General features: G+C 35.9%; 1 long non-coding RNA gene across 1 annotated transcript in view; it reads left to right on the top strand.

The window, feature by feature from the left end:
- Nucleotides 1–2,971: 2,971 nt before the first annotated feature.
- LOC125775832 (uncharacterized) overlaps nucleotides 2,972–23,754 on the top strand; it is a 207,430-nt gene continuing 186,647 nt past the window's right edge. The window contains exon 1 of the long non-coding RNA XR_007421396.1: nucleotides 2,972–3,472. This is a non-coding gene — a long non-coding RNA (uncharacterized LOC125775832). The remainder of the gene's footprint in view (nucleotides 3,473–23,754) is intronic.

Raw genomic sequence — 23,754 nt, 5'->3', positions numbered from 1 at the left:
TTACATAAAATGCTTAAAATGGATTTGTATTTGTTGCTATTACAATTGTTGTGCCGTGCAATATTTGTGTTGTTTTTGTAAACTAAACACTACAGAATTCACGCTGATCGTATTTACCTATAGCTACATGGTAGGGAGGGGGGAAAACGCTTCAGGTTGTTAGTTGATTGGTCGCATTGCTCGTAAGTGGCGTGTAAATAGTTGCGAACAAAAAGCTTTTCCGCTGAAAAATGAGGAACAAACAAAACAAAAAATTGCGTTCGAATTCATCGCATAGGGTTAAAGTAGAGTGTTTTTTCGTAAATGCTTTGCGGGTGATAAGCACAAATCAATGAAACTTTACATTTATTACTTTTTTAATTCGCTCTCTACAGTTTACTGCAAAGTTTTGCGGTTTATTTCGCATTTGAAAGCTTTAAATGTCCGGCATTTAAGTGCTCTGTATGCAGAATATTGATTCTTTTATTCCTCCCTTTCCTAACGTTTTTCTGTTGCCTTTTTCATGTTGCCAGCAAATTTTTAAAAATTTCAATTAAATTTTTAATTTTTTCCATTAAATTTTTAAATTTTTCCATTAAATTTTTAAATTTTTTCCGTAATCTTTTCGCACAGCACAGTAAAATCCTCAGTTTTTGTTTTTGTCTTCGTGCGTTCCGTTCGTAATTGGCTCGTATTAAATACAAGTGTTTCGTCATAAAAATACATCATCGTTGCCAGTCTCATAAAGGCGGAGGTGATTATCGTTTGGTAGTAAATAAATTTATGCTGTTGCTTATCATAAAAATTCATGTTGAGAGAATTATGGCAATGCTCAGAAATGCTCGCAGTGCAATGGAAAGCGAAAAAACTTTAAAATGAGTTTTTTTATTTGAAACTTAGGAATTTTTTCGATATAAGTTCAATATAAGGAGAATAATTTTAGTAGTGTTTTAAGGCCATAAGAAGCTAACTTTCCACCAAATTTTGTCAAAAATATACATTTTTTTTTGTACAAGAGACACATAAAAAAATCTGAAACCTGGATTATGGGAAATTTTCGCATAAATTTTGAGGTTATGTGAAAGAAGTCTTTGCTCAAAAGTTATAGATCTTTACATTACCTACAACTTCATCATATAACTTTTTCGAAAGGATTCGTAGTTTTGACGGAAAACGAGATAAAAGGGTAAAGAATGGCACCCTTAAAATTTCAGTCATGTGCCTCCCCTTCTTTTGCTCGACCTCAGACCGCCGTAAATAATTTTTCTCATAATTTTTGTTATTTTATTTTTCGTTTACGCTGGGATCTTACTATAATTTTTTTGAATTAATGGACTGTTAAATTTTACCTCCGAGATGGTATAAGAAGGCTTTATGTGAGCCGGTGTGAAAATTGAAAGGTGAATTTTGTCTATTTCATCTTCTTCAAAACAATCTCCTCCCGCTGCAATACACTTATGCCAACGAATTTTCTAGTCATCAATGCACTTGGAAAAATCTTCCGTGGTGATGGCCATCAGAGCCTTTTTCGATTCAGCTTTTATATCCTCAATTGAGTCAAAACGGTGTCCTCGGTGGTCATGTGAATTTGCTGAATAGCCAGAAGTAAATCAGGTGAATGCGGTGGTTGCGGCACGATATTAGTTGAAAATGTGGCGAAGTGATCACGAATAACCAATGCAGTATGAGATGGTGCATTATCACACTGCTTTCTTCGATAAATTCAGACATAGTAAAAATCGAAGAATTCACTTTTAGAGCCCCACAAAGCGATGGGTATCTCAAATACTATTGAATATTTTGACGTGAAATTTAGCAGAGATGTCACTAACAGTACTACCAACTTATAGAAAAAAATTACGATTCGAAAAGCACGCGAAGTATGAATTAAAAATGCCCCTTTCAATTTGATCACAGTAGTATAGTTGATCGAGAATATCGGTCAATGTGTGAGGTACATATTTGAAATTCAGGTACAATCCTTCTCGGTCAATGGTACATACATACATATGTCAGCGTTTCAAAAATGCGTTGAATCAGATCAATACTACAATAAGTCCCCATATAACTAATATAAAGATTTTCGAACTTCCAGGTGACTTTCTACCGCATATATCGGCCAATATGTGAGTTATCTCAATGAAAATGAGAGAGCGTGTTTTACTCATAACAAAAATCTAGGCGTTATATAACTAAAATTATATGATTGTTTTTTTAGTAACTATTATGCATGTTAATTGTATGTGGTAATAGGAAAACAGATAAAATTGTGTCGGAAGTACCCCAACTCCCATATACTACATATAATGATTTTCGTTTTTCTAACAAACCTTGTGTCGAATAAGTCCGTTAGTGTGTGAACTAAATATATACTAAAAACTGAGGAAAAAAAATACCCTATATTGTCAAAAATCTGCTTCATAGTGTACAAAAGGTACGAATAAAATTACTCAATCCATATACATACTCGTATTAGAAATAAATTCGCAAAAGAAGTCTTTTTTTACCTTAAATTTCGTAAGTGAAAAGTGCAATTGTTTTTGATCGCACATACATATGTACGCAAACACTTAACCAGCGAGAGCTACGAGTTGTAATGACGGTGAGAAAAAGAGTGTGCAATAAGAGATCATAAGTGCGTCGAGCAAATGCAGTGGACTTTGCGAATGAAGAGTAAATTCCCTGTTCGAAAATTCGTGCAAATTGGAATGCAGAGAGAAGTAACGTGAAGAATGCAAGCAACAGTTAGTTTGTGAAAAAATTTTCTGTGAGTTGTGGCTCCAGCATTCCTGTGACATTTTTGCTGAATTTTCATCAATAAAGTGTTAGAATTTTCTTAGAAATGTGTAGAAGTGTTGTACAGAAGTGCTATTTCCATATTCGCAAGAATTTAGCTTGATTTAAATGAATCACAATAAGTAATAAAAAGTTAAGTTGTGTGCCAAGCAGATGTCGTCGTTGTAAGTTCGTCGGTCAGTGTGTGGTTTTGCAAAAAGTGAGCGCTGTGAAGTTGTTGAGTTAATTTAATAAATAAAGTTGTAAAAAAAAGATTGATTTAAATACAATTAGTTTAGTTAATTTATATTTGATTACTCATCTTTGCTAATGTGTAAAGCTAATGGTAATTTGGTGCGCAGTAAAATTGAACAGCAGTAACGTGAGCAACTTTCGTGTTGAACGATGAAGTACAAGGTCTTGTAATTGTGATGTGAGTGGAATATGTGAACTAGTATATGTGTGTGAATTACAATAATGATGTCCTCATCATGTAGCCTTGCACTATTTATGTAAAGGGTGATTCAAAAAGTGTTCAAAAGTGAAAAGTGTTGTGTAGTTCGTTCAGAATTTTGTATTGCTTATTTTTTAAAGTTAGCCTATCATAATTTTAATTATTTTTTAAATAAGTGAGAAAGGGTTCAAGATGTTAATTATTTTAAATCGCAGATAATGGTTATCCACAGGGGAAATAATTGTGCTGATCATACTTCACAAGGTAAGTTTATCATGTAATAGGTGCTACCAAGCAAAGATTTAGTTACTCTTTTCTTCAACGATTTTATTATTACGATTATTAAATAGTGTTGAAAAGAGCTTTAGTGTATTTTTTTATGGTTTGTAAATAAGCTCCCAATTGTTTTTTTTTCTGAAAATAAGCCGCTTAAGACATACTTTGCAGATCGTTTTAGTGATTGAAGTTTGTATTCTATTAATTTGTCAAAGTAATCACTAAAAATTTCTCTATTTCTGGAGCTTCATCCATTTCCTGCAATAGTTAGCTGTGTTAGAAGTTCTGTTTCAGCATTCCGCTTAATTGACTCAATTAGGAAATTCTATATTATTTAATTATATAAGTGGCAATGGATAATTTATTCATTAGAAGAAATTCTGAAACATTGTTAATGAACGAAATGATTTAATTAATGAAGGGAGTGAAATAAATACTTATTCTTCTTGCATTTCACCGAGAAAATATATTTTCTCATAGTGATTAAATCCAGTATAGCATAGCATAGCCAAGTAGTAAGAAGTTTTCTTCTGCGATTCGGAATTTTATGTGCTTAATGGACTCAATTTCGAAGCTGTTTTCTTCTTTGGTAGGTTTTTTTATGTGCCGGGTCTTAAACCCAACGCACAACCCTGGAGAGGGGATGTTTCGTCTTTTCACTTTAGCTCGCCTTCAAATGGATGTTTTTGGCCACCCAGAGGACACTTGGTCGAAAACCGGGAGCCGTGAGCTGCTTGAGCCATATGTAAAAGAGTCGTTTCTGGGCATTCCCTATAAAATAATCGTTTTCCTCCTCCTCCAAGAAGAATAATTGACTCAATTAGCAAACGCTCAATTATATGATTTATGTACATATGTAAGGTTCTCTAGTTGACTCTTCTAAAGTTTTCATAAATTATAATAATTACATAAAGGTTTTCATCATTCTTACAGGCAATACAGCGGAAAGAGTTCGGGACAAAACAGATGTACAAAATATGGTATGATAATATAGTTCATGAAATCTTCAATGAAATGGGCAAGATCTAATAATTTTTGTGTCTTTGCTCTTCAACGCCCAAGCAATACTAAAAGGAATATTAATATATCAAATTAATATAATTGATCTTATCAGTAATCAGTAAAAGTAATAAAGTACAATTAAGGAAACTGATAACATATTTTTTAGTCATAAATAACATAACCACTTAATTGAATAATCTACGAAGAAATCTACCAACTGACATAGTTCTACTAAGAAAGTATGTTTTTAGGTCATTACAACAAGCAATGGTAAGCAGACATTGTTATTGGTGACGCAGCCCAGAAAACCACACAACAATTTTACAAAAATAGTGGTCCGCTTTCCACCGCCGCAATTAACCAAACATGCTCAAATAAAAGTCTGCACTCGCTATAAAAAAGCGCACGCATTGTCTTAGTGAAGACGTCTCTTTGTTTAGCGAAGTGTGGTATGAGAATGACAGTGCGCCAGGTTAACTCAAAGAGCGGCAGGTGCGGGTGGTTGCATTGTTTGTTTGATTGAAGCGACGCCATTAACCCCAATTGCCCGTTATGGCAACTTGAAACGGCATAAAAATCCAAGTTAATAACGCTCATAACTGTGAAGCGGAGGAACAGTAAAAATTTTAACGATTACAAATCGTCGCTTCAAAGGAGAGGATGGGGTTTATGGCAATGAAAGCGGTGAAGAAAGCAAGTGGTGAGTGAAATATGAATATAAATGAGGGAAGGGTGAAGATATTACAACGACAGTGGATGAAGAAAGTAAGGGAGAAAGTCAGATGGCGTTTGGTTAGTGATTAGGCAAGAAGAAGTGGAAAAGAAGAAGAAGAAAAGATATGAGCGAGTGCAGAGCAGCTAAGTTCAGACCGATTTGGTGGCAAAAGAAGTTATTAGCTGTAGAATACAACGTCTATAACTATATATAGTATATATATGTACATCTCCAGAAAATACCACAACAACAAAAACTACTTAAAACTAATGCCAACACGCAAAATACAACGATTATTGTGCAATTAAGAACGAGGACAAGAAGGAGATATCAATGAAGAAGCAAAAACATAAACACTAACAACAAAAATAACGAAAACAACACTTCTAACTGTTAACTTTGCGTATATTTCTTACAACCATAAGCAATATCTAAACAAAACGCCCCAGGCAACCCCAACCATCCAGCGTTTTTCTCAATTGTCTGCATGTAGCATACTTCCAGGCGCTTAACGCATCTAACCAACTAAACTCATATCTTTTGTAGCTTTGTTGTATACATAAGTAATTGTAGTTATTGTGGTCGTCTGCTCGCTCCAACATTACGAGCTCATAATGTGCACAATTAATAATTTTGACAATTTGCACAACATTTCATTTGCCGACGTAGTGCTGGGGTAGCAAGCAAATGATGAGCGCTATACGCGTTGCACGTAAGCGACTGCTTCTTCTTTCGCAAACAATTTGACCATTTTACAAATTGCCGCTTTAGGCTATGCCAAACATTATGGCTTCATAAACTCATTAATAAAACCACATTGAACATTTTGTTTTTGTTTTGCATTTGCGGACGCGCTTAATGGGTTAATATCGTGTTGTCGAAATCAAAAATGTACACGCTGTCTGCGGGGGGACTTTGTTGAAGTTCTAGCAATATATAAAAGTTGTTTGGAACGCCAACGAGTTTTGTTATCGTTCGTTTTATCTTGTCTTTCATTGTCTGTTAGGCATTATTCCATCTCCACGCTGTGTTCTTACCTTTTCAAATATTTAGGCCATCTTAATTTTGTTGGGAAATTAGTCTTTATGCTTTAGGCTATGAGGTCTTTTGTGTTTTTTGTTTCAATTTAAATTTCTGACAGCTTGTTAAGACAGTGGCGTAGTGACTGGGGTATACCAGACTGAATTTGGGCACTTAACAACTGTTCTTTTTTACCATTAGAAGATTTTTACAATTCTTTAAAGAGGGCTTCAAATGATCATTCAGCATTTTTAATTACTAATATCTGCACTTCGTCGTCTTTTTACTTTTTTTTTTGGAGGGAAAGAATCGCTCTTCTGTTTAATGACAGCTGACAAATGAAAAGCCATATGAATGACAAGAAAATGAAACACTGGCATAAGAAATATCAAAAAAGTATTTATATTTAACGAACCTCGTCTAAATATCTTGAGTGATCCAAAATCACCGCCAGAAGAATAAGTAATAAAGTTACATATGACTACTGACAAGCGACAAACATTAGCTGACTATCGCTTACTCTGTCATAAATGGCATAAAAAAACTGAAATTCCTAGCTTAAAATGTGAGGGTTCTTAATAAAGCTCTAGTAGTATGCCATGCAACTAAAAATATGGCACAAGCAGCACTGCTCAATGACAGATGACAAGTGGCTATTGACAAGTGACAAGCATAAAGTAATACCGATTACTTTGAACTATAAAAAATTGAAACTCAAAGCTGGAAGTTTAGAGGAAAATAGGTTTTGACTGACCAAACCAACCAGACTTCCTCAATGACAGCTGACAAGTGATAAGTAACTATTGACAAGCGACAAATGGAAAGTGATAACCAATTATTTTGGAACAAGGAATATAAAAACAAGAAAAAACTTTAACTTCGGTGGCGCTGAAGCTATAATACCCTTCACAAATAAACATTTCATATGTCAGCTATATATTATAGTAGTCCGATCGGAACAATTTATGCGGATATTATTGGATTTAATTCAGTAAATATCTGCGCAAATTTTGAAAAGAAACCTTATCAAATAAAAAAAGTTTTCCATATAAGGACAAGATTCCGATCGTTCAGTTTATATGGCAGCTGTAGGCTATAGTCACTCGATCTGAACAGTTTCTTCGGAGATTACACTGTTGTGTTAGGCAGTAGCTTAAGCCAACTTTCGTGAAGATATCTCGTCAAATAAGAAAGTTTTTCTTTCAAGGACTTGATTTTGGTCGTTCAGTTTGTATGACAGCTTTATACTATAGTAGTTTGTGATCAGCAGCACTGACAAATGAGAATTTCTTGGAAAGAAAATGATGTGTGCACAATTTCAGATCGATATATCAAAAACTGAGGGACTGGTTCGCGTATATACAGGCAGATACACAGGGATAGCTGAGTAGATCCATCATGTTAATCATTCATCTAGATATATTTTATAGAGTGTCCAACATGTCGTTCTGGGTATAACAAAATTTATGGTATAATTAAATATTACTGTCAGAAATATCTGCGACAAAATTATCTTTAAACCACCCAAAACAAAATTGGTTCCGATAAAAGTTTTGAATCTTTATAAATTAAAATTGGCTGTTTGCAATTAAGAGTTCATTTCATAAGCCGTCACTGAGCTTTTTTACCGGCCTGCCCAACACTAAATAACAAGTAATCACTTTCAAGTACAACAACACATTTTCTCCAATTATGCCGTGAGACATGCTTGCTGGCTACTAACTCTGCCCGTGTACTGCTTATGCGCCTGTAAGTATGCAAAACATAAGTTCCGAAAAACGACGTTTTTACTTTACTGCAGGCATTGCTAGATTTAATCTCAGCGCTGCTGCTACGAATGTCAGAGTTCATGCCTTTTGACTTCATATCCTGCTCTTGCCTTCGCCGGTCCCCACTTACTACAACATGCTGTCCTCTGCGTAACAAACTTTTACTGATTAACCGGCTTTAATGCCAACCAACCCTTTTCCACATTTCTCATCTCTGCCACACATCTTCCTCATCTGTTGCCTGCATTTGTCTCCTATCTCCAGTTTTTCCTTGTTTCTTTGTCTTAAAACTTTCGTGTATTTTCGTATATTTTTTCTTACTGCTGTGACAACTCTTTTGTTATCGCCACAAATTTATCAGCATATCGTTTTACGGTCTCAACCCGTTTTTGGCAACAATTTGCCAATATCGCCTTTTGTTCGTCGCCGATAGGTAAAGCGGCGTCGTCGGATTGTGCGCCAAAGACGAAAATCCCTAAAGCCCAAAATGGGAAACCTGAAACTAACGAATACCCAACATTGTTGCTGTTATTGTAGCTGCAGTAAAATTGTCAAAAGCACAGCTAAGAGCCAACAGCCAGCAGCCATAGGGGGCAGCGGTGGCAGCAAAGTAACTTGCAACATCAGCAAAGGCTATCAGCAACAATGTGTCAAGCTTTACAACATCGCAAAAGCATTATACAACAACAATAGCAAAAATAACATGCCGGCAACAACAGTGCGCTTGCAAAGCTAGATAATCGCTGCTCTGGTAATTTTTTGCAATTTTGCTTTTGTTTTTGTTGTTGTCCTTTTTTCGATCGAAAGGTTAAGATGCTCCGACATTTGCGTCGGCATAAAGTGAAAAGTTACATTATAACGAGCTGATATCTATCGTTATTTGTTGCCAACAACAAAATACATGCAATGATAGCAACAACACTAGCAGAATTCAAGCACTTGTTAAGGGCCATCAAGTTTGTTAAGGGTTAAATTGATTTTCTTTATCATTTAATTGGCAACTACGTTGCAATAATTTTGCCGAACTTGCATTTAAGCGAAATTTTATAAACAGTTTTTTAAAGACGTTAGATTTACGTTAGACTTTTATCGGCTTTGATATGCTAAGGTCCAAATTTTATAAATTATAAATTTATACATTTTTTTCAGGAATAGTTGTAACTCCTTATTGTTGACTAGAATGTCAATATTTTAAAAAATTAGTCTAGCTGTTTGAATGATTATGGGATTTAAGGTCATTTATGAATTTAGAAATGATAACCAAACCTCTAATACATACCGAAGGCCAAGCACTTACCCTAATAACTCATTTAGTAATAGTCTACCATTTTCGTTGTCAAATCTTTCTGAGAACTAAGTTAGATATTCGAATTCTTCCTTACATAAGTGAAGAAGAACCAAACTGATAGCAGGGCGGCGATACTAGCCTTGAGCTATCAAGGTCAGCTTAGGAATGCCTAACCTTGTTACCAATGGTATCGGGCCAGTTTTTAATGAGACAAGTATGGGCGACAGGCTACAGCGGAATCGCAGGCAACTGTAAAGCTGAGGAGCTAACAAGGAAAGGCTATCAGTACAATGGGAACAATGGGAACCCTCTAGACGTGTGTTTTACTATTAGCAGCTGGAACTTGGTCAGCTCTGGTCTGCTATCAGTTCTTCCAAGATCGTTTTGGTCCAAAAGTGATCGTAAGAGATTCAGTAAAATCTTTTCTCTCAGCAAGGATAGTCTCTCCCAAGTTGTAGGTGTTCTAACAGATCATTGCCCTTCGGCGTCAACTCTGTAAGTTTGAATGTAATCATATCGGACGCTATCTATAGAGCTGTATAGAATAAATCGAGGTGGAAACATGAAATCAAGTCTTGAACACTTGCGAACTGACATTTCCAGATATACCACCGAACTTTTGGGAATAGAAACTAAATGCCTTAACAAATTTGTATTGGTCATAAGACGCATGTGCTGACTTATATAATCGAATACAGAAGCTCTTTTTTGATGGCTTTACATGGAATTATAAATAATGGTCTAAGTGTGATCTCAAGGTCAGCCATCGAGCCGAACCTAGTTGTTGTGGCGCCTTGGTGTTAATCTTTTGAAACTGCATTCTACTAGAACTTCGTAACGAGTATTGAAGAACTCTAGTTCTTATTATATTGGGTTAAACGATATCTGATTTTAAGTCGGGATATATTTTTTATTCTACATACATACATACATACATACATATATAAGCGCCAATGTATAGAATGTATAAAGGCTGGTCTCAGTTGTCAAATGGTTGTAAATTTAAAGGCAAAAAAGTCTATAAGTAAAAGAAACATTTCAAAATTAAATAAGTGAGAAAATAGCTGACCTCTTTTTGAAAAGAGTTGCCACCTGTTAAAAATTTGAAGCAAATTAATATTTTAAAGGTTAAAAGACAACATTAATAAAGGTATCCAAATAAGTGAGTTTTGCAAAAGTTGCACAGTTAAAAATATTTGAGTTTAGTGTTGCCACCTGTTAAAAATTAAAATTCTAGAATTTTTTTTTAATCTTATAATATAAACTAATAATAGATAAAGTATTGTATTATGAGTAATTTTTTAAAAATGGTTGCCACCTGTTAACAAATTTGAAGCAATATAATATTTTAAAGGTCAATACACAAACATATGTTGTTATAAAAGTATCCAAATAAGTAAAAAAATTTGCACAGTTGAAAACATTTGCGATTAGTGTTGCCACCCGTTCAAAATTAAATTGCTGCGAAATTTTTAAATCTTAGAATAGAAATTAATAATAAATAAAAATAGATAACATGAGTAAAAATTTCTTTCGGCAAAATGTTTGATAAAAGTTGCCACCTGTTTGAAAATTTTACTAAAATATGGATTGAAAATTATTCGATAGTATTCATACACTCAAATAAGTATTATTTATTAAAACTAGTCTGTTTGAAATTTTTTCTCAGAAATATTTTTAATAAAGGTTGCCACTTGTTTGAAGAATGTATTGAAATATTAGTATGAAACGAAAGGTATATGGAAAATCGTTGATAAATGTACTTGTAAATAAGTGTTGTGAAGTGCAGTTCGTGTATTAGTTATCAAAAACCTATCATACATTTCTTCGGGTATCCAAAGGATGGATCGAACTTAATTTTAGTTCCGTCATTTCTCTGGTGAACTTTTGGTTGAATTTCATTTCTAAAAAATTTAATTTTCTAAATATTATAAAAATTTGCAATCCATTAAATCTCACACCCTGCTATCTAACGCTTCTGGCGTTCTAAATTAAGAATACTCGCGCTCTTCACTTTATTACCTGTTTACAGCGCACTCAGCGCTCTTTATGGCCAACTTTTAAAATCAATTTACTGTTATTTCCTCATTAAAAATGCAAAAGCCTAGGAAAATGTGAGCCGAGCAGTAAGCATACAGATAATTGCAATTGCACTAGCGGCACGTTGCCACCCCCCTCCGCCGCACCCACACGTGCAACAAGCCGTAAACTCAGCTATTTAGTGACTGACAGCAACTGTCAAATCAGTCTCGTGCCAATGACAGTTTGACAGCGCCGCACTGCGCATCCATGTCCGTTGCAATTTCGTAAAACCAACAGTACAATGCCACCGAATAACAACAACAGCAACAGCCATTAGGTGGTATTAACTTTTACTGACACTTTCACTGTCACAGAGCACAACATGGTGCACCTTCACAGACACACACACACGCTCATACATAGAGTTATGTCGATTTCAGGCATTATAATGCAAGTTTTGTTTCACTCTCTGCGTTTGTTGCTGTTGTTGTGCTTCAGTCGACGTATTTATGTTTATTGGCGGGCGCAGAATGTAAAAATTTTATAAACACTCGAGAATTCCTAGAATAAACATATCGTATAACTTCAAATAGCACTTAACCTGTCGCCGGAATATTGCATCCACCCACCCAACCCGCACCGCACCACAACCGACACACCACCGCCAGCTCGCATATTGCCGTTATGCTTATGCCAACACACAATGACAAAGACCAACAGGCACTCCAGCAGCAACAACAACTACTTGATAGTAATAAGCTGTCTATTGCGTCGTTTAACCCGCTTGCCGCCCTCAACCTCCAATAGCAGCCCCTGTAGCTAGTCGCTTGCTGCAAGGGAGGTAGATTGAAGCACCCTCGCTCCCTTGTTGAAGGTGTGTTAGTGTGCTGGTGTGTGTTGCAGGTAATGTTGCTGGCTGCCCGTGTAGTTAATAAGCGAGCCACACTAAGCACGGGTGTTAGAGCGTATTGACAGTTCTTTGTAGCACATAAGCAGTAGCAAATCTAGAATATAATCTCCACTCCACCGGTGCTCGGTATAATTTATGGCATTCCCTTTAATGAGTCGCACCAACACATGTGCCTTCAACTTGTAAGTTGATTTTTTAACTGGAATTTCTTAAAGGTTAAACATGAATATTTAAAACCCTTAAGGTGCCATGACGAGGCATATAACTAGGTGGAGGAATTAAAAACGCTTGTGTTCTTCACATTTTTCAAAATTCGTATTGTTTCATAGTCGTACCCAGTTCCTTGGGTAATCGATTGATAAATCTTTGAGAAATTTAAGGTAGTACCATCTGATCAAATTTGACCCGGACTGACCCGGACCCGAATCGAAAAAAATTGTTCCTTGATTGGTACAACCTTTTATAAGGCGAGAACATCTCCGCCAACAGGGCGAATAAACACGGCCTAACTGTCAATCTGGAGTATACTTAAATAGAAAACTGTCTTTGCACCTGAAGAACAAAAAATCGCAAAATTCGATTACCGCTTTTTAAAGGGAATAACTCTTGCACGCTCGAGCTCTGTAAAATATCTCGTCGGAGTTATCCTCGATAAAATACTGAGCTGTATAGAATACATTGACAGCAGATCATACAAAGTCCTTCGAATGTGGAACTCCTGGTCATCCTCAAGTCGAGTATTAAGCAATGCTTTCGGTTAGCCTCGTGAGTTTAGAACAAGGCTCGACATCACTACGGGCATGTAATCATACTCGACCTTGTTAATGAACTCGAACTAAATTGGCAATACGATGGAGAAAAGGAGATTCATGGGGGACTTAATACAACATTTTTATTCCTCGATAAAGAAGCAGGGGCCAATGATTCTGTGATCGAGAGTTCAAACGGTAAATTGTACATAATTACGGACATATTAAAGCATGGAACAGGAAAGGAGTGGGCTTTTTCTGTTGTAATGAAAGATTGATTCAAAGTCATTCACCGAGATTCTGGGCACAATTGAGGGTGCTTAGGGAGCTTCAACTCTAACTAGCAAGTCCATAAATCTTCCAGTGGACAGTCAAACGGCAATTAAGGCTCTTCACTGTGCCAACGCTAAGTCGCACTGCGTTTAGTTATAAGCAGCCAGTTACATAGACATTCAGTAGGTAACTCGGTTATTATCATCTAGATACCAAGAAATATAATACTTATGGAGATAGAAAAAAACAAAAAAACGCGTTTGACCGTTTGGGTACACCTGGTAATACAATTCCCCTAAGTTGCGCCAGACCAATCAGCCCATTTAATAATTGTTTGCAGCAAAGGACCCTAGAGGAAGACTTCAGCAGGCTTATTATCTTGTCACAAAATTTAAGAAAATGGTTTGTGTATATGATTTTTAATTTGTTTTGGTAGGCAGAAATGGAAAATTTAGTAAAGTTTCGAACCTTTAAAAGAAGAAATCGATGCTTGTTATTTAACAGTGCGCAACTTCATACATACGATATTCAGAATGGTATTAATATAATAAGTTTTGTATAAAATTTGATAAAATTTTGTCTGAAAGTGCTATTTTTCTTCCTCATATCTTTTGCAAATTCTATGCATATATGATAATTGAAGATTGGGTGTGGATTGCTAGGCCAGCTGATAGTTCTCAAATTCTATTCTTTTGGTGGCAGATAGTATTGGTACTATTGAGGAAAATGGAGAGTCAATCGTAAATCATGCAACCTTTTCTATGTGTATGCTCTCTAGTGTAAATTTATAATATTTTTTGCTCTAGATAAGCACTCTTCGAAGCATAAGGAATCATAATATTATTTTATTGTGGTTTATTGACCCTTGTTCCGCTACTTTACTTCCACCTGCCTACCGCTGACATTTTTTGAATGGCTTTCACATATATGTCTATATAACGGGTGATTTTTTTGAGGTTAGGATTTTCATGCATTAGTATTTGACAGATCACGTGGGATTTCAGACATGGTGTCAAAGAGAAAGATGCTCAGTATGCTTTGACATTTCATCATGAATAGACTTACTAACGAGCAACGCTTGCAAATCATTGAATTTTATTACCAAAATCAGTGTTCGGTTCGAAATGTGTTTCGCGCGCGTGTTTTATTCAGCGATGAGGCTCATTTCTGGTTGAATGGCTACGTAAATAAGCAAAATTGCCGCATTTGGGGTGAAGAGCAACCAGAAGCCGTTCAAGAACTGCCCATGCATCCGAAAAATGCACTGTTTGGTGTGGTTTGTACGCTGGTGGAATCATTGGACCGTATTTTTTCAAAGATGCTGTTGGACGCAACGTTACGGTGAATGGCGATCGCTATCGTTCGATGCTAACAAACTTTTTGTTGCCAAAAATGGAAGAACTGAACTTGGTTGACATGTGGTTTCAACAAGATGGCGCTACATGCCACACAGCTCGCGATTCTATGGCCATTTTGAGGGAAAACTTCGGACAACAATTCATCTCAAGAAATGGACCCGTAAGTTGGCCACCAAGATCATGCGATTTAACGCCTTTAGACTATTTTTTGTGGGGCTACGTCAAGTCTAAAGTCTACAGAAATAAGCCAGCAACTATTCCAGCTTTGGAAGACAACATTTCCGAAGAAATTCGGGCTATTCCGGCCGAAATGCTCGAAAAAGTTGCCCAAAATTGGACTTTCCGAATGGACCACCTAAGACGCAGCCGCGGTCAACATTTAAATGAAATTATCTTCAAAAAGTAAATGTCATGAACCAATCTAACGTTTCAAATAAAGAACCGATGAGATTTTGCAAATTTTATGCGTTTTTTTTTTAAAAAAAGTTATCAAGCTCTTAAAAAATCACCCTATACATACATACATATACATATATATTTATAACATGTATTGATGTTTTCATATTCAATTGCCCTCTACAGGAGCGAGCTCTAGCTCAAAATTCTTAGTTTGCCTTTGCTCACATAACTTTACAAACGCTATTGTGCCGTTAACAACTTACCTTGGCATTGAAAGCATTATTTGCGTGTATACAATGGTCAATTGCGCTTTTTCTTTGTGCACTTCTTAACAACTCGTGACCATTTTTCTACAATAACTCCACATACTTATTCCGTTCCAGTGATTGCTTTGCTTGAGAAAATATTTTGCTTTAATTTCAACACTGCACATGTGGAGGTAAGATGTGAGGCTATGGCTTAAGCATTAAACTTGTTGCTAGAAATTCTTGTGTTTGTGTACTGTTCCGTTTCCGGGATGTGAAACCCTTTGCATTTATTTTCAGACGAAATTGAGATCACCTCTCATGTCGGAAAACACGATATAGTAGAGTTTAAGATTAGGGAGGAATATATATAAGTAATATAAAAAATATTTTTTTTAATTTCCAGAATCAAATGCTGATGTTTTACTATTATTGAAAATGTTAGTTCGTCAGATTGATATTTGAGTTTTTTTTTTTTTTTAATTAAAAAAAAAATGTTTATTTACAAGAATTTTTTTTTTTTTAAATTTTTCCTACTTGGTCTATTTTAAGTTTACATATTTAAATTTCTACACTCTTTCTCCGCTTCTGCTCAAAAAAAGATCTCCTAAAGCCAGCATATTGGACGCATGCAATCGATTTCATATTTCTTCCGCTTTACTCACTTTTTCCCACCCGCCGGACACTGCACTCAAACCACGTAGTTTTTTTGGTATTCAATGTCTCAAGTAGTGCAGCAAAACTCTGTTTTTAAGCAGATAAAACTTTCGCAGTACTTTTATGTCGTCTTCGACTTTTTGCTTGGTAAAGTTGGCGCGTCAAGTTCGTAAGACTTCAACTATTAGTTATGCGTGTGCTGCAATAATAATAATAATAATTGTTATTGTTGTTGTAAAGCAATTGAGAATTATGCAATTGCTCAATAAGACTATGAATTTCTAAAAAACAAAAAAAAAAATAAATTGCCGTCAAAGAGCTTTAACTATTAGAAGAAAGAAGCTGTTGGGCAGAGAGTGTTGCACTGATAGTATAGGGGGTCTGGTTTCAATTGTGTCATATTTTGGGATATCGATCTGAAATTTTGCGCACTTTCTCTGCTCTCCAAGTATATGCTTCTTTGCCGGTACTGTCAATATCGGACCACTTTAGCATATAGCTGCCATACAAACTGAACGATCTGTAAAAAGCGCTTCTAGGAAAACTTTTTTAATTGACGAGATATCAAAACGAAATTTGGTATAACTTATTGCCTAAGCCAGTAATGCAATATCAGAAGATATTAGTCAGATCGGCTCATTATAGCATATAGCTACCATATAAACTGAACGATCAGAATCAAGTGCTTGTAGGGAAAACTTATTCATTTCAAGAGATATCTGCACGAAATTTGGCGTGGGTTATTTTCCAGGGCAATAGTGAACTCTCCCAAGAATTTGTTTAGATCGAATCATTATAGCATATAGCTGCCATACAAAGTCAACGTTTTCGAAAAATTTTTGTATGGAAAAATTATTTATTTGCTAAGATTTCTTAACGAAATTTTACACGGATCGAGGTAATTAACCCCCATATATATTTTCATATTCATATGAATATTCTTTTCATTGAAACACCAAATGTTGCACCCTATATGTAACTGCAACACTACTATACTACAGACACTATGAGACGAGTAAAACGGTATTGAGTCCTTCTGTTACACAGCTTACCCTTCATCCTTTCAGTCATCGTCCGCTAACAATCCGCTTTACCGCTAGAAATGCATAAAAAGCCATTGGACTCGTTCAAGTTCAAGATTTCTCTCGATTGTGCATTTTGTGCAATCGGCTGCTGCAGCACCCTCACCACACCTCTCGTTTACATATTTCCACAGAATATTTCGCTTTTCATTTTCGATTTTTCTTACAGCAGAACTTTTGCCTAGCCGTGGCGTATTTCCATTGTGTTCCTTATTAAAAAATAGCGCAAACTAGAAGTCACCAAAAATTTCCAAAATTTCGTCATGGCCTCTGTCGTCCAGCCACAGTTGGTTGCAATTGCTCTTCGGTAATTCAAGCATACAGCAGTCGCCTTGCAATTTCAATGCTTATGAGTTCTGATGTCTTCTGCTTCCATTCGGTCTCTGCTTCGTTTAGTGGTTCACTTCGATTACACTTTTGTGTGCCATTCATTATTGGCTTCATTAGCGCTTTGAAATTTGCCAAGTTTGCACAAATTTGCATAGTAAAAATTTAAATTCGAAATGTTCAATTGCTCGGCGCAATATCGAAGCTGTGCACTGCCACACACACACACACATACACAAACAGTTATGCATACCATGCTGTGGCAAGACAAATTCGCTTGAAGTGCGCACACTTTGCGGGTGAAGAGTTTTCATTAAGAAAGTTTGAATAGTTCAATTGCGTTGGAATTGTGCAATTGAGATATTTTGTGGCAATAAAGTGATTTTTGTGGTTATAAAACAAATTTGCATTCAAAACTAAAATAAAATGTGCGCAAATCAAAGATGAGAAAATTGAATAAATTTGTAATGCAAGCTGTTGAAGAAGAGAGCAAGAGAGTTCTGCTTTTTTTAAATTTTCGTTCGTATGAAGGAGGAAATTGAAAGGAGCTTGTATTTTTATTCTCAAAATTTCAGTTCAATTTCAATTAAATTTCAGTTAAAAGTTCATTAAGTAAATTTAGAAATTATGGTGATCCATATTTGTCTTCGATATGTCGAAATAGTAACTTTAATGCTCCAGATTAAATAATTTTTTGTAAATTACTGCAAAATTTTTGTTTGGAGTTAAAAATATACCGGTATGATTCACCGTAAGAGGTATCGATAGTGAGGTGGAGAGAGTCTGTTAAAATACGCGTCAAGCTCAGGAATCCTAAAGGATGATTACTCCTCGCGGATCTAGCAACTGAAAACCACCAAAACTGACTTATGATAGGTTTATTGGCCTACCAGCTTAACCTAACCTAACCTTACCTAAAATATATACCTATTTATTGTAAGAAAGTTCAGCTGTTTTTATTTAGTCAAAGAAGTAACAGCTATCAGAAATATTGTTTTTACGGACGATCTTCAATTTCTTCCCCACATCAACCTTAGGGTACATCAAATGTAGTGAAATAATGTCTAGGACTCTAGTTTAATTTAACAACCTATTTGACGATAAACCTACAGTAGGTTCTATGACACGTGATATCCCTGCTAACTGTGGAGCAGACGAACCAGCCAGAACAGGCACCAACCCACAATTAGACTGCAAAAAAGAGGATATTTATATGTCTCTGGCTACTTGTAGGCATTTAATAGAACAAATGTTGTAGATATAGCTGAGTCTCAGTGCAATAAATTTCTAACTAGCTCAACAATCAGGCAAACGTGGGAACGGATACAAGTATAATAACTCTAGTAGGAGTAGGAAAAAGTCATTGTCTAATTGGCAGACATGTCAGCAGACTGGACACATCTTACAATGGCTATTGTAGAAACTGCCAGAAGGTAGAATAAGTGCCTATAGAACATCTTCTATACGAAATGCAACACTTTGTATAAAAAAAGAGTGGCAACTATTGACCGATACTTTCTTAATAATGTCTTGGACATTGCTCAAATAAACTTTTTTTTTAATGGTGGTCATAATCAGTTGCACAGGATGGTTCAGACTGTTGTGTCCACTTTGAGTGAGTTGATTTTAGTCTAGATGGTTTCAAAATAAGCCTAAGCGTCGTCAGACAGTCACTTTGCCTACCTGCCTACCTTAATAGGTGTGCGACTTAGCTAAATTGTAAACTACGCCTGCATGTAGGCAACAATTTTTTTTTAATTCCTTAGCTCACGAAAAAATTAATGCAATATTGAAATATAAATAATTTGCGAGTGTGCTTAAGTGCATAGGCAGTCAAAACACTCTTATATCTGCCCTAAAGTTTAAATTTGGAAAATATAGCATTTTTGCATACAAATTATAAATGAATAATGCGTTCTAAGAACTTCTTACGCCAGCATATAAATTTAATTGAAACTTTTAATTATGAAACCAACATTTAAGCCGTTTAAATTTATCGTAAATTTATGAGTTTTGCAAAACATTATTAATTTTGTAGAAAAAAATATTCAAAATTTCCAATTAACATTACTTACAAATATATACAATGCACTCAAGTTGTCAAGTGGTCAGAAAATATTGCTAAAAGTAGAAGCCCTCTGTAAGTTCATTAAAAACTGCCTAACTTCGGTGCATACACTTCATATAATAAATATCAAAACAATAAACCTTTTGGCGAAAATTTGCATTTCTACCTTTTTCACGGTACATGTGAGTGTATAATGTGTATGTGTGTGTGTGCTGCTGAGTGAAGAAAGTGGGTGCAAAAAATCATGCAAATTAGATTGCAAATCAACTTTCAACTTAATAAGACAAACCAGATGAAGGCAAATAACAAAACATTTATATTTATGTAGCAAAAACACATAAATGTAAAGAAGAGTGTGTGGTTGCGCCTAAATGTATGCAAGGTAGAGTTAATGAAATTGAATATGCGCTGACGGAGTGCTATAAATTACTATTTATACGTGCAAATGAGTATGTGTGCGTGTGTGTGTAATGAAGAAAAGTTGCACAACAACAGCAACGTGAACAAGCAACAATAAAAACGCAAAAACAAACAATAATAATATGCAAACGAAGCAAGAAGACAAGGTGCAGGCGCAAAGAAGATAGCTGGAAGAGCGCAATGGTGTACATATATGTGAGTAAAAGTAACAGTACGCCGTAAAAGTGTGTGTAATGTATGTCTTTTAGCGCTTCACTGCAATTGCTGACTATATGTGAGTGTGTTTGTATTGTGTGTGTAAGACTTGGCTGTGCTTGTGTGCAATGCTTGTAACCAAGCGAATTGTTTGCATAAACGATTTAATCGAATTCCAATGCAAATTCAGTTAAATTTCATTTCCGTTCTGCCAATGCCAACATACGCTGCGGTAGCCCAACAAAAACCGAACGGCTGCAAGCACAGAGAGACAGCGTCGGCGATGCTAATGCTTGGTGTTTGAGAGTAGGGGAGGGTTAAAGTTGACAGGCGTGTGGAGTTTCCGGCGGAAATCAGCATAAGACAAGGGCCAAAATAATAACAGACAGACAGACAGTTAAACAGACAGACACAACAAGCAAGCAAGCAGTCAGACAAGCAGCGCTTGATGGTAGAGACACGCGACCGGCTTAGAGAAAAATAAGTATAACGGTAAGAGAATTGGTTGATAGAAGACAAAAATGTTAAAAAATGCACTGGCTTTAAATGTAAAGACGGGGCATGAGGACTTATTGGCGCAAGAGCTGCAAAAAATGTACTGCAAGTTTATTACCAAGTTGGACGGGGCGTATGAGCAACTTTCATTTATGAGTGCGCACACATTTTCCTTATGCCTGCGTGTGTGTGTGTGTGTGCTGACGGGATAACATTTATATTTATTTGAAATGTTTAATGCTGTTTAGATAATTATTGTAATAACCAAAAACAAGCAAACGAATTACATTTACACAATTTCCGCGCCGAAAAAAGTTTCCACTTGCACATAATCTGCCGGCAACCCGCTGTGCCGGCGCGTTTCAAACGTTACATTTTTTGTGCAGCCTGAAATTAAGCAGACAATGCCATTACGGCACAACTGTCTTCAAAGTACTTGCCTTTTGCGCCAAAGGTTTGGCATAATTTACGGGCGCCAAGCGGCATGTGGCGCAGAAGCGAGGCGCAGGGGTTGTGCAGCAACCGGCGCGCTCAATTAATGAGTTCAACAATGTCGGTGAGTTATGTAAATGTAGCATACTCTGCAGTCATAACCGCACTTTGAAGTGTTTTGGTAACTTCATTTTTTGAATTTTTTTTTCCAAATATGCATACACTCATAAATATCAAGGAAAAAGTAAAAAAAAAAAATGCTGTCTTCCTCACTTTATATGTGCCGCTCTGCTTGCCATGCGCCATTTAACTTTTTAAGCTCTCGCTGGAGTGCGGAAATTTTGCTTTTGCGCTTTTAAATGTCAAAATCCAACAGACATTTTATTTACAGCTCATAAAGTCTTGGCATGTGGCAATAAGCCGTTTGAAAAAAAGAAAACATATTAATGAACCACACAAAAATAGACCCAATTTGAAATAAAAAGTAAGAATAAACAACAACAAGTACGCACAACAAGTGCCAAAGCGATAAAAGAGTGGTAAAAGGGGCGTAGACTTTAAGAAATTATTTTAATGATATCTTGGAATAACGCCCCAAAGGCACAAGAAAACAAAAATACTTAGAAAATAAATTAATTTTTATTGTTATTGTTGTATTTGTAACTTTTTTTCTTTGTGTGTTATAACTACACTTTTTATGGAGTGCTAAGTGTGAGGCAATGAATTTTTATTGCTTCAGTTAAGGAGGGAAATGGATGCTTCAGCCTAACTTACTTGTTGTTGCAGAAAACATTATTATTATGCTGGAAATATAACTTTTTAAATGTTACATATATACATACATATTATTACATATGTATATACTTTATACGTACATACTTTTTGAAGAAATTTTATCTGTTTTCTATAAACTTGTATACATAGATGTTATATAGATCATTCAGAACAACTTTGTCTAAGAGAAGGAAGAGCCATTGAAAAATAGAGATACCCGATGAGACCCACTGAGAACCTAGGAGAGCCACTGAAAAATATATCCCGAGAGAAAAAAGGAGAGGCCTTGAGAACTAGGGAGGACAAGGGAGATTCACTGAACACCAGAAAGAGCCAATGAGAACTAGAGAGGGATACTGAGAGCTATACCAGCAAGAACTAGAAAGAGCCCCTGAGAACTAGGATGAACCAGTGAGAACGAAGGAGAAGCAGTGAGAACCAGGGATTGCCATTGAGAACCAGATAATGAAGGGGTATTTAATGAGAATCGGGAAAGAACTACGGAGTACAATGAAGATTCACTGAGAACCAGGAAGAGCCTCTGAGAAATAGGGATAAGAACTGAGGACCCGGGAGAAGTAGAGAAATCCACAGAAAACCGCTCAGAACCAGGAAGGACTGTGGAAAATCAGGAAGGTAAAGTAAGAAGCAGTGAAAACCAGGGAGATTCATTAAGAACCAGTGAGATTTACTAGAGGAAATTTGTGAGAATCACTGAGAACCAAACAGAGGCACCGATAATTGCCTGTAACCACTGACAACTAGGAATTTTATTTTCGCAACCTTTCATACAGGGTTTTGATTATGTGAAACCACTTAGAGAAGTGGAACGCACTCTGCCCGCCTAACATAACTGTAGCACATACATACATAATACATAATTTTTGTTCCACCTTTTCATATTTTCAGCTCACTGAACTTTATTTTGTCTTAAAGCAGCTTTAAATTCTTTTGCATACAAATATTCATATTAAGCATGTATCTATAAGCAATTCTCTTGCTTTGCCAATGACAAAGTGAAAATAGCGAAAGCATGAAAAATATTTCAACGTGTGTGAGGGAATTGACAAATGAAAAACCACGGATTTATAGGCACTTGAACTTTCGTCTACTTTGAACTTTGTCGTCAACACATAGGGGTGTGATTTTGCTGCACTCATTGTGTATTTTCCTTTAATGCAAGTACGTGTGTGTGAAGCTATTTGTACATACAAGCATAAGAGTATAGTGACAGGTATTGATTCAGCAGCTTAAAGGCAAGCGCTTTTCTTTTGCTGAAAATCTTTCTGCGCCATAATCCATGCAGATAAGATACATTTCAAAGTATCACTTTTCACACGAAGACTTAAGAATGTAAGTTTTTCCAATTTTCATTGGAAAATATTAAAGTGAACGTACTTGTATATGAATATAAAGAACTTCTAAAGAAAAGTCACACTTAGTGTTAGTTGGATGAAGAAGAATATAAGAATATTTGTGACATTTTTAAATAATGTTTAAAAATACACATTTTTCTAAGAAAGAGACAATAGTCTCATATTTGGACATGCAGACGTGGTCCACAGATTCCTTAGGTCGCAAGGTTTTGATCTTGAAGTCGAATTATTCTCATAAGAGAGAGTAATACTGCATATTCCTTGCCTTACGATTTTTGAGGTAGTCGATATTCCATGTGAAATCCAAAATTGACTGGCTTAAACCTTGTCGGCCGACGAATGGTGTTGGTTTTTCAACGATTATTATTAGTAATGCCAACCTAAGCAAATTCTTAGTCAGATCCTTCCCGTGAAGTATAACGTATTCTGGTATTCTTTGTTAGGAGCTTCGAATATCTCTTGGTTGGGAACGGGTACTGGTTACAAGCAGACTTTCTGGTTTCTATTATATATTCTTCTAGGATCCACTGTTCATTTTTATCGCTAGAAGAAAATATTTCTGATATAAAAAGTATACCATTTTACTCCTCTTTTTCCATATTCCCATAATTTATCATCAACCCGCGCATTCTTGGCAACGAATTAACCGCTCATCGTTAACACCGTCAAACCGTAACGAAACTTTAAAGGCTGT

Source organism: Bactrocera dorsalis, chromosome 1, assembly GCF_023373825.1.
Source record: "Bactrocera dorsalis isolate Fly_Bdor chromosome 1, ASM2337382v1, whole genome shotgun sequence".
Taxonomy (NCBI): domain Eukaryota; kingdom Metazoa; phylum Arthropoda; class Insecta; order Diptera; family Tephritidae; genus Bactrocera; species Bactrocera dorsalis.
Note: the sequence above shows the minus strand (reverse complement) of the source record. Positions and strands in the feature narration are given on the sequence as shown.